The sequence below is a fragment of the Dermacentor andersoni genome, chromosome 6 (assembly GCF_023375885.2).
Source record: "Dermacentor andersoni chromosome 6, qqDerAnde1_hic_scaffold, whole genome shotgun sequence".
Taxonomy (NCBI): Eukaryota; Metazoa; Arthropoda; class Arachnida; order Ixodida; family Ixodidae; genus Dermacentor; species Dermacentor andersoni.
This window is the reverse complement of record NC_092819.1, coordinates 37,782,434-37,795,181: the sequence shown is the minus strand read 5'-3', so window position 1 is coordinate 37,795,181 and position 12,748 is coordinate 37,782,434. Positions and strand designations below refer to the sequence as shown.

The 12,748-nt window shown below is 47.9% G+C and overlaps 1 protein-coding gene across 3 annotated transcripts in view; it reads left to right on the top strand.

Moving 5' to 3' along the window:
- The window catches only part of LOC126521915 (uncharacterized), a 227,000-nt gene that overhangs the window by 155,911 nt on the left and 58,341 nt on the right, over positions 1–12,748 (top strand). The gene's annotated exons all lie outside the window — the stretch shown is intronic.

The window sequence follows — 12,748 nt, the reverse complement described above, 5'->3', positions numbered from 1 at the left end:
AGTTCACCAGACCACATCGAATCGCGCCACACCTAAGTAAGGAACGCAGAAGCAGATCTACCCCGTTACCGAGGCGCGGCACGCGCAAACGAGTTGGCGTGCCCCACCTCGTGCGCCGAAGGTGGAGCTATTCACTGCTTGACTCTTCGCGAAAGTGTAGCGAGAGCCTGGCACTGTTCCAGGTAACGTGGGTCCCGAGGCAAGACGGCTGTAATGCACCGTGAAGCCCTGGCAGCAATCCCCCAATCCGCCTTTGTGAAGGCATTTGCAGACCGGGAAGGCAATACCGCAGAAGTAAGCCTTCGGACAATTGGGGCCCAAGGAGCGACCCTATGCGCCGGGTGTGACACAATCGCACGGGCGCCTACCATTGGCCGAAAATGACGACACCTGAGCGGGCTCGCCGATTGGCCGAAAATGGCGTCACCTGAGCGGGCTCGCCATTTGGCCGAACGTGACGTGACTTCGAGACACCGAAGGGCTTAAAAGCCAGAGACCGGGAGCAGCAGTGGAGCATTCCTTCATCTCTTTCAAGCTTCTTGCCACGGGCCGCAGCGTCCGAGTTGCTGCCGGCCCGTAATGACTTTATGACTGTTAATTTCTTTGTACTGTCACTGTAAATAATGTAAATAAACCTCCAGTTTTCATCCCGACATCCTCCTCAACCTCGGCCAACTCCCGCACCCAACGACAAGGTCCAAAAATCTGGAGGACAGCAATTGGGATTGTCCTCCAGATCCAACACGGCGCCGTTCGATGGGTCGCTACAGCGACTCTCGCCTTGCTCGGCAAGGCTGGCGTATTTGGGCGCGTGATCTGCATGCGTCGACGTCGTGTTTTGTAAATGCCGGTCATTTCGCGAGCCATACGCACTCGCGCCTATGACAGCGTAAATGTCGCATTTGCGTCTCGCGGAACTTAACGAACCGTGCGAGCTGCCGGCGCATGGCGTGTTCGATTGTAAACGCCGCGCAGAGTACCGGCACCTCCTCCGCCTTTCGAGATCACCCCTGGTCGGCGTGACTGTCTTTCGCTCCTTGCACTGCGCCTGACATGTTGGAATGTTTTTCCCATTTCACGTAGAGGACAACCTCCGACCTTTACGGGCTGGCTCTTCCGATGCACATTCGCATAGACAAAGCAAATTACTTCGGGGTTTTATCTCGTTCGTTCTATCGATCTCGTTGGACTCGGCTGGGTGCGTGGGAGGTGCCAGGTAAAACGCTGCTATACCGCACCGACTGATGGGATTCCCACAGCGCTGCCTAGTCTAGCGTTTCTTGTTTGATTATTTCCTCATGTGCCTGTGATATCGGCGCCGTTAAGGCATTGTGTCATAATGGTATACTGCCAGATTGTCCCCTACTCCATAATTCGTGCCGGTTTTCCTCTGCTTGACAGTCGACTCTTTGGTGCGTGTCTAGTTAGAAAACATACTTAAAGCAAATTGTGATTTCGTAACTTTTAGAACCACGTTGCACGCATCCTATACCGACAGTAACGTCACGACAGGAAACGTCTTGTATGTCTTTGTCTCGCTTGTTTCTTTGTTCTTGCGTTGTTGCACTGTCGTTGCAACCACGTAGTATCGATTGAGGACGCGTGGGTGGGACTCATTCGTGCTGGCGGTGAATGCGTATGCTGACTTCTGGGATGACATTTACCACGTCTCCCGCGAGGAATGGCGAAAATAAACTTAATCAATTTATTGACTGCCTCACTTATACTGATTGATGCTGTTGTCGTCTTGTTGGCGTAACGGTTAGCGTAACTTTCAATCAATCAATCAATCAATCAATCAATCAATCAATCAATCAATCAATCAATCAATCAATCAATCAATCAATCAATCAATCAATCAATCAATCAATCAATTATTATTATCGTTGTTGCGTCCCTGTAGAAATATGCTCGTGATACCGCAGTGCTCTGTGTAAGCGCCCGATTCCGCTAATTGCTGATGACAAACTTTCGTGTACATTTCCTCGATTTTGAGGGTTTATAGCTATAGCAGGTAATGTCTTGAATGTTGACTTTGCCGCGAGTTTCAGTGACGAACATTTAGGATTGCATTGGGACTTTTAATTGTTATAAAGTCGCGCTCTACAATTTGCAATTAGGAAGGCGATATAAAAGATCCAAGTTAAGCAGCTTGAGTGGCCTCACCTTTCTGATCATTCGACAGCAGTGAACCCATGGAATCATTGACCTTGAGGTCCCTGGGTTCCTCAAGGTCATTCCAGCACTCGGGGGTGGGTCCGTCAGGTCAGTAGACACAGCTTTATTTGAGACATGAGCATCATAAAGCTGAATTAGAGAGAGAGAGAGAGAGAGACGATGACTTGAATGGTAGTGCGAGAAATTAGCCTGCCGCAGGAGTGAATGGCTAGTACAGACAAAAAAAATTAACGAACCATTCCACTTTGTGAAGGTGGATGACCATCGAAGCTATTTAGCGCACGACACAAAGCTGACAAAGAATTTTGAACAAAGGTACGAACATATTTATTGCCCTCTCTACAACTGCTACACTCGCGAGAGTCCGACACACACTCGCACGGGAAGCACCGCGTTGACACCTCCAACGCACGCTGCCGCTTCTCGTCGTCCCTCACGGTAGCCGTCGTAGTGAGGTCGTTATCGAACCATACGTGGTCTGTCACAGACGTTGCAGGTGGAGACGAAATGACGATCAAGGAAGTCTCTTTGGAACATGGCATTCGCACCCTCGAACTCATCCACGTTGACCCCTTGACGCCGAAGGAGCTTCGCTTCATTCTCTGACCCACGGTGTGCTTCGTCGGTTTTCGCTAGTCGCTTACGTGCCGCCCCGCGAGCACGCTTGTCGGCCGCCGCATTAGCGTCCGCACGCGGTCGACGATCGCAATTCATACGCGCGCTGTTCTTCTGTAGTCCTGACGACGCGAGGCCTACCCATTGCACCGGTGGAACGATACTGATATCAATTACATCGTTCACCTATAGAGACGTGACGTCAGCCGCACCCGAAGGAGCTATTGGTGACGATGATAGTCTTTGGCACAACGAAGCCAGCTATGGAAGAAGACGACGACGAATGCGCGAGCAGTGGCACAAGTGCGACAACGCTCGAGCCATTGCTGATGACGATAATTTCTGCTCGCAGACACCACGAAACCCCCGATCTGAGCCATATCCAGCTTCGCTGTAAATGTGGTTGATAGATGAGGCGACACGCATATCTTGAACAAAGTCATGTACAAAGTCTCATTGATGTATGTGGTTCATGAAAATAAGAACACAAAAGGGCCTTTTGCATTCGACGCATTCTTCACTTGCTGAGCATGTACCGCGATTCGACGACCGAATCGCCATACAATCGTATGGCGATGTGCAGAGACTGCCTTCTACATCTGCAACATTTTTCAGACTAACGGAACGCATTTCGCCCGGAAGGCAGTTTCTTTTTGGGCACATTGACGAGTTTGAGATGCCAAACTATACGCCCAATTAGTTTAAATGGAATGTGGTTGGTCGTTGTAGTGAAACTACTGCGCGCTTGGTTGAGCACTGTCTCACAAGATGCCGCCACCGTCGCTTCGGCTCATACCTATGTCATCCGGCTTTCGGTGCGAGCCTACGGAAGTAAACCTAACTTGAGCTAAAACAGAGCGAGGGCGCTTTACAATGTGCCGCCCGTCAACCAGAAAGACACTTGGAAAAGTGGCTGACAGGAAAAAATAAAAATAAAAACGAATTCGCAATTCTAAGTTCTTCGGAATTGGTTTGCACACTACCTTAAGCTCACAAGTTAGCTTACTTATTCTTAAATTTTGGGAGGGGTTTGAAATTTCTGAGTAAGTGGCTGTGTAGCACCTGCTAAAATGACTCTAGTCTAGGGCAGAAGGTGCCAAGCGCCGGGGAGGAATGGTGGCTCCGTTGTCAGAGAAACGGCATAACCGACTCTCTTTCCTTTTAACTTTTCCTGCTCCGTTTCGGCAGTCGCTCGTTCTTTTTTCGGGTCGAACAAGCCGGGGAGGGCGTTTCGGAAAAGCGTGCTCTGTTTCTGCGAGCTGTCGACGCTCGGCCTCTCTGAGTGACGGCTGGGCCCATTCCGGCATAGGACCGTCGTCCTGCCCTTTCACGACATTTCCTGTCTCTAATGCGGACACACGCACGACGTGCAAAAAAGGAAAAAGCACCAGTAGTCACTAGGTCAAAAACGATGAAAGAAAGAACATAAGAGTTTTTACCTTGCATCGTTTGAGGTACAAAATATATTGGCGGGCCTGGATAAAGTCTAATGTACCGTGAAGACTTCCTAGGAATAACAACCGCGCGATTTAGAACGTGGGTGATTGATGGCCAGAACTGAAAGAGAGGAGGAGGACGCCCTGACGTAGCATTCCTTGTGGGAGTTGGTGAGCACGCCTGAAAGCGCATTTGAAGTCCCTACCTTCCAAAACGCGGCACTATTGGGCCGTTTTGTATTGTGATATGAAAGTTTGAGTTTGATCTAAAGATCATAGTTCGGTGTCACTTTGGTTGAGTGTAGCACATACAACTCTCGGTGCTGTGGAGCATCGAATGGCAACAAGAAGAGCGGCCCAGTCACTCACTTTCAAATAATATCGAAAATCGTCAAACACATTAAACCTTTTCCCGTGTATTATTCAGCGTTGTTCACGTACACATATGGATTCATAATTACGCTTTTGTGAATGCTTGATTGACATTTTTTTTTTTTCAAAGTTCACGCGAACGAAATTTGTATGCAGACGGGTCCGGAGATTACGATGCACTCGCGTGTGTTGTGAAATGTGGTTTTAGTATTTTATGAATTCTGACAAAGCTGTGGAGGCTTGTTCCTCGTCTGTCCTTCACTAAAAAAAAAAAAAAAAAAAAAAAAAAAACACGGATAGCGCGTCCCGTGTGCCGCAGCGCTGAGCTGTCATTACTGAGGACGGCGGAAGTCGAAGCGGACAAGTTAGTTGCGTGGTGACAGATCACCGATTAACGAAAACCTAATGACAGGAGAAGTTGTGCCCCTTTCCTATAATCTGTTTCCCGACTTACTTTTACGACGCAACGTTTGCTTTAGCATTAAAATTGTAATGGCGTGTGCATGCCGGTTAAAAAAAAAAAAAGGAAGTGGCTGCTTCTAGATTAGAGCCGTAATCTGTAATTTCGAGCCCGCTAAAGACCGAGACGCTTGCTCTTTGAATGACAGAAAAACAATCACGTAGACACCCACACGCGTCGTATTGGTAATTCTATAGACATGGATGAAAGATTGAAGATTGCTGCTCGTGCTTTCGCAATTCGATTTCGTATTCCCGAATCAGCGTCGTGCAAAGCAAGCAAGAGAGCAATCTTCTCAATATTTGAACTAACTATTTAAAGAAACTGAAAGAGTCTTAACGTAGGGCTCCTAAGATATAGTGCAGAGCTGCGCAGCTGCCGAATGGTTCCTGAATGAATCCGAGTTTTCAAACGCCCAAACTGGAGCGGGAATGGAATTATGGATCAGTCGGGACAGATGGAGTGAGAATGGGAGCTCGAGATTCCAGAAAGGAGTTCGAATGGCATGGGAACATAGTCCTGGAACACTAAATGTCGATTTCAAGCGAGTGTACAGAGCGGGTAAATTTGAATATTAGACTACACTACACTTTGCCAGTCAATTTATAAAATTTTGCTCAATACCGTCTATTTCGGTATCTACGTATAGTTGAATACATCTGCCTATGTAATTATAAACAAAAAGGTACGTTACTAATTCTACACTTCTTAATACCCGGATGCGTTTCTGTGCCACATGGTTAAGTGCATTTAAAGACAGCAAATTTTAGTTGTCGAGAATGGTTCGGTTTAGCAAGAGCGTGCTTGATCTACGGCGCGCGGATGGCGACCAAAAACGATGTCGCAAACTGTTGGACCCGACGTGAGTCCACGGTGACTTCTTACGCGCGCCACTTTTTTTTTTTTTTTTTTTTTTTTGCAACGCTGTCGAGTATCTAGAAGGCGCAACATGAGGCCGTAAGAGAGGTGTGCTGGAAAAAATTGCGCCAGCCATCAAAGTTACAGAATAATAGCACGTATGCGGGGAAACAATAGTATGTCACATTATCTGTAAACGTAGTTAAGGCTTCAAAAATATGTTTTTTTGTTACTATGCATGCAGTGGAGGGCTAGCAGTAAGCAGTTACGGAGAAAGCGTTTCGTCTACTTGAATAAGAGAAGTGTAATGAATCAGCTCAGCCATCCACTCTAGGACGGGGAATGGTCCCAACTCACGCCATTATGAGGAGTTAAAAAGGAGTGGAATTGCGCGGATCTCCACTCCCAGGAATGGAGTGGGAATGCAACTCAAGGGCTCACACCGCAACTCTGCTACTGTTTTCAGTCGTGGCTACGTGGTTCGAACGCTTGCGACTGTTAGCGAACATTCCTTTGCGAGTGTATGTACGCTTACTGTCTCTTTAGCATTTTTGATATCTTTCTTTTTTCTCATCCATCCTTTCCTCTTTCTCCTTCCCCAAGTGTAGGGTAGCCAACCGGGCACGTCCTTGGTTAAGCTCCTTGTCTTTACCTCTTCATTGCTCTCTCTCTCTCTATATATATATATATATATATATATATATACTTAAGGCTACATCGCCTTGCCGAATGCGAGAACTGGTACAGCTTACCGACCGTACACCGACCGCTCCCTGTATGACCACCCATCCCTTCCACCGCACGCTTATCCGAAAGAGTGCGCCGTAATGCACAACACGCTAGATGCCATAAACGGGCCTCAACATTATTCCTTTGTAGACATCCTCCTTGTGTCGCAAAGCTCGCCATCACGCGTGCGTGTGTTCATCGGGCGCTCATCGCCACTGGCCCGCGCTTCGTTCATGTATACCGCTTAGACACTGTATCTCGTTATTGCGACAATGAAGGTATTCATTCTTTTTTCTTTCCTGCTTTGCGGATTTGTCATGGTGACCTCTGTAATGATCTGATCGTTCATCTCAGCGCCCATAAGCGCCGCGCAAATTACGATTGAGTTATATACCGGGGAGGGGGAGGCTTACTACTGCCTCCGAAGCAACGTAAGTATAGTGCGGTCATAGACGTCTCAGTACGCGCTGTATCTCAGTGCGGCTGTTTTTAACATGTGACGCTTACTGCAGAAGACCTATTTCAAATATCAAGATTAAAGCTTGTGGACCTCAGGCTGTGTCAAGGTACGCATTAAGATTGTGCACGTTTGTGTTGCCGTTATGCGACGTACCGTGCTTTCGGTGGCAAGCACATGTGGTGCACTGTGGGGCCACGGGTTGTAGCTAGGCGTCTCCCTTCGCTCGGTTAGTGTTGAATAGGTTCTGACGTGCGATCCCTTCCATGTAAGAAACTACATCGTATTTTGGAACATAGAAAGTATCACACTTAACGTCACATCGAATTACGTGACGCGTGCCTGTATCTTTTGTTCATCTGTCACGCACTATATTTTTGGCCATGAATGCCACTATTGAGAGAAGTCTCTCTAGTCTTCGTTGAGTTGCTGGCAACGCATGGAACTGTGTGTAACTTGCTAGTGTAAAAGCAACCGCCACCGGCTAGAGGGTCGAAGAACTTGCATTTTATTTTGGGTGGTAGCGTTCGCTCGGCATCCTGCATCTCATTGAAAGCGAAATTGGCTCTTTGTTTCATTTCGGAACCGGGGTTACCGACCGTGTTGTGTAAATATACCGAGTCCCAAGTCCAGTCGAGGTGACCAAATCTCTAGACTTTGTTTTTTCTGCTGAATAATATACCTAAACCAGATTTTCTTTCTTTCTTTCATATTTTTTTGTAATACCTGACACATCGGTTGCACATTCTTTTCCTTTGTGTTCTGTTATATTGTCTTAAACACGGAGAAGATGTTGTTTTTGTCTTGGTTCTAGTACTATGGTAGGCCCTAATCGTTCGGTAGCATGTTAGCCAGGTAACTGCTGGTAACTGCTGGTATCCAGGTAACTGCTGCCAGGTAATAACTGCTGCACTTGTGAATCGCGACATGGCAGGACAACAACACCACCACCACCAACAACAACAACAGTAATAATAATAATAATAATAATAATAATAATAATAATAATAATAATAATAATAATAATAATAATAATAATAATAATAACGACGACGACAACAACAACAACAAAATGTTTATGCAACATTGTTGGACTTACAGACAGGAGGCTCTTGGCACTGACAGGGTAAGTCGTGCCACCAGATTCCATGTGTGGTTACTACATCGGAAGAAAATGCTTCTCGCCATTTGCGAGGACGCGGACATCGGACGAACGGGAAGATCAAAGAACTTCCCGGTTCTCGCAGTCTCTGCCCCTTTGAAGACGCAGCCAGTGTTCTCTACGCTATGCAATTGCCAAGCATGGCCGAGTGAGTCGAGAGGCTGCGCTCTCACTCTAAAGGCAGCTGACGCGCCTAGGCACCCGCGCTGGCGCCCACTTTAACGGATCAATCAAGCGTTCACCGTGTGAGTTCATTGGGGTCCTGGTCCGTGACGAGTGCGAGAACATGTAGAAATTGGCCAGTGCAGCTAGCTTACAGGCCAATAGCCATGGCCAAAGTGAGGCGTGAAACAGAAAAAAAAAAAGAACGCCCTAATGGGTCTTCTTGTTGGACGAGAAAGCACGGTCACTCCCTTCTAAAGAGCGATCGAGGGCTGTCTGTTTTAGAAAAGCCCATTCGGTGCTTTCTAAAGGCGCGATTTCGGCCTCTGCTTTCACATTAGCGCAAGTCGCTATAAGCGAGAGAACGACGTTGGGAGATGATAAACAGCAACAAAGCCAAAGCCTGACGAGGATAGAAGCACTGCGCCAATGAAAGCGAGCGAAACCTGATGGAGCCGAGTACAGAAGGGCATGCCGGACACTTTGGCGTCACGTTCCCGCCATCTATGTTCCCAGTTTTACTCGGCTTCCCGCAGCGCTGGGCTGTTCCCCTGCCTGCTTTCGTTATACGGCCCCCATTTTTACTGCTTTGCTCCGTCCACGCGGAGGGCGCAAACAACTATGCTACGGTGGTGACAGTAGTGCGAACCCTTGCTTGAAGGAAAAGAAGAAAGGGAGAAAAAAGAAATGTGCGCGTGGGATTGTGTTGTTACGCAAGCGAGAAAAAGGCTACAGTAATGTTAGGTCCCGCCGCTAAGGCGAAGCTAAATATATATGGTCCCACTCCATCGGGGCCTAATAAGACAGTGGCATTCACTCTGCTAGGCCGACTTGGAGACACTGCGGTCGTGAGTGTCCATCCTTGCTCTCAGGCGTGTTCGTAGCTAGCTTCAGCCTCGTTCTTTCGGCCAGTGAGGGTTCGCCTTTTTCTTCTTATTCTTCTTTTTAGGTGACAAGCATCTGCACTGCTGTTTCTGTCTGCTCGCCGATCAATGGTGTTATCAATGTGGGAGACGTCTTTTCCTGTATTCCGTCGTGCTATCACGGGTGTGTCGTGCTCTCGAAGTTCTTCGTTGATACGACAGGAATCGTCCTACGGCATACGAGTGGTACATTAGTTGCTTTCTCTCGAACGTTCGACAAGCTCGCTAGGTAGTGAATAGCTTGACCAAGGAACGTTGCACAAGCAAACGTTGTTAACTATAGGTGAGCGAAACGAGTTTCATTCGTTTCTCGACACGCTGACCTTTAATTGTGATGTAAATTTTTGTTATGCAAAACTAATGAATGAGTTAAATTTGCGCACGTTCTTAGCTCCAGGAGAAAGAAATCTGCGCGAGCATTTCAGGAAGACTACTGCACGTTCTTGACAAATTGAAATTTTTGCAAGTGCAATTTATTACAAGTTAAATTGTTTGTAACTACTTTATTGGGTGACAGTCACGCGGGTGTATAGTTAATGAACACGGAACTTTACTGAATACAATGTATCGTGGAAAGAGCGCGAAAGTTGTAAAGTTTTGTACAATCTCAGTTTCTTCTTGCAGCAAAAGCAGCCTGTGACGCCGTCTCGCACTTCATCTCTCACATGCTTACTTCAAAAAAAAAAAAAAAAATGTTTTCGTTCTACACAATCCCACGTGATAGCATTCCTCCAGTAGCTCGGCTACCTTACAGTAGGACGACGCCGGGTTCACCCGTCCCCGCCAGAGCTTCGCAGGCTACCCGAACGTGCTGCGCGCCTGCTGGACACGTCTTCGCGCCAGATCCTCCCCTTGCTTCCTCCATACCTGCTTTCTGCCTCTTTCTCTTACCCAACTGTGGTCGAGCCGCCCACCGGAACAAACCCGCCCATTGCTCTGGCGATCCCTCGAGCATGTGGTATATTCTGAACAGCCACACGGTTTCTCCAATCCCAAAGCACCATCCGACAACATGATACCAGCACCCGATGGTTCAGACAAAGAGCGGAACTTCTTCTTGTGCTAGTCGGTTGATACTTAAAGCAATAAGCACGTTAACATGGCGGGCGCAACAAGTCTACCGGGACAAACGATGCTAGTGTTCTCCGTAGCGTAGTCTAGCATTCGTTCCGTCACATTTCTTGGGCTCGCCGTGTGAATGCTACAGTTATTGCTTGAAAACGGAGAGCGGTCCGTAAAAAAAAAAATTAAAAAAAAATCCAGGATCACCTAACCGCTTTTTATGACTTGTGAATGCGAAAGCATTAATGTCCACTTGAACGCCGCTGAGCGGTCCTTCCAGCTACGAACTTCTCGCGGGTAAGCGAGCGCGTTGATACTCAAGGCGGGTTCTGATTTGGCCTTACCGAGGCGCAGTTTTAGAACGCAGGCGACAGCTTGCGCGTTCAAGGAACGCGCGGATAACACAGGCTTCCGAGAGCGAGAGCGATTGTGACGTGCGCAGCCACAATGCCCTCTCCCTTCACGCAACGCCTGGCGCACTAACTTATCGGCAGGTCACGGAGCAGGTGTTCCCCCTCGCCCACTCCGCTCCGTCGAGGCGCGCTCGGGACGTGGCGTCGCAGCCAATGGGAATTTAGGTGCCGCTTCGCATCAGTAAATTTGATTTCCTTGTCTCTCTCTCCTTTTACTGCAACAGCAGTTCGAAGGGCCTGAAACTGGATTTGCTTTTTAGCCGCCCAACTCTCCGGTACGCTGTCGTCGTCATAGCGCCGCCATCTCCGCGTCATCGTTGCGCTCGCCGTACAGCGAAGGTAAACGAGACTTTGCCCGCCACGGCGATCGGTTATCCGGCTCATGCCTCCGCGACAACTTGTAGTTTAATTAAACTTCTTGCTAGGCGAGTTGGTGCATACTTGATTTGACAAATAAAACAGCGCTAACAGATACATGTCTTGTTCCTTTGTGGTTGCACGTGTTAGCGCTGTTTGGGAAATCATTCATTCATTCACAAAACTTTATTAGAGTCCTGAAGCCCTGAAGTCCTGAAGCTGTTTGTGAAAACTTGTAGTTTGAAACCGGACGCGCTAACCATTGAGCATCCACGCAAGTCGCGCACTTGTAGGAGTTTTGAGTGCGACGCGGACTCTCACAGTGTTGGTGTCTCTGTGCGTGTGCTTTGGACGCCACGACAGAGAATACTGCGGCTGACGGATACCGACCTAGGTCCGCTGAATCGCATTTTTCCCGGAGGTCTGTCGCGTCGGCAACAGACGGGTCGATTCTTTTTCGATTATTAAACGACTTGAATAACTACAGCTCCCGAGCGAGTTATCCGAAAAGCAATGCGTACGATATGCCGCGAGGGTGCTTGATTTGGCATGACTGCGCTTTTTTATGTGGTGCGACTGAACAACGAATAGTTCCGACGAACAACGGATAGTTCCACAAAGAAGAGAACACGTACTTCTGCTTGGTATAAGCGCTGACTCTGTACTAAGCCTGAACTATGCTACCTCCAAGTCCGTTCAACTTCTTACCTTATCGAGCAACGGACTTGTATTACTTTCTTCTCGTCTACTCGTCCGTCGCTCGAAGGCGCTGTACTAGATACCTAGCTTGCTGGATACCTATAACCCATTGCATTTTTTATATTATTTATGCACATTGCCTACCTATTACGCATTACGTATTCTGGGACGGCGTGCACGAGAGTTTCCTTAAAGGTTTTCCTCTCTTGGGTAGAGAGAGAGAGGCAATGAAAGGCAGGGAGGTTAATCAGACGGACATTCGGTTTGCTACCCTGCACTGGGGGTAGGGCATATAGGGATGAAAAGAGGGAGAAATATGACTGAGAAAGCGTTCACTCGTTGCGAGCTTTGTGAAAAGAAAGTGGAAGTCAACAGGACGCGCGTTCGCTAAACCAAATTCGTCTTAGCGCACAGAAGTGGCTGTAGCAGCAAGCAAGTGCCACGCGCGATCGACGAGCACAACAATCCTTGCGGCCCCTCATTTCACTTCCTTTGTTTGTTTGTATTTTGTTATTGCTTTTTTGTCGTTTAGTAACACCACGCAAATCTCCTTGTGCCATTGTATACGAACTTAGTTCAGGCTTTCTATTTTCACCACGTTATCTAAACAGGCCGCAGCGGCCATTACTGGTTTCTATCCTAAGTGGGCGGGCTGGAAGACTTGTGGTTAGGCACACAGACTCACGTCATAGGTGCTACTGCGTATATCTGCGTTCCTCCGCCATCTAAATGCCGTGCCATAAAAATAGCAACTGCGGTTCGGTCCCTTGATAGCGAACTTTCTCGTCGTAGTCAGCGTGTTTGTCTTGGAGAGTCAGGGCAGACCTTGTTCTCACGTGACCTTGTGCCCATGCGAGGTATTAGA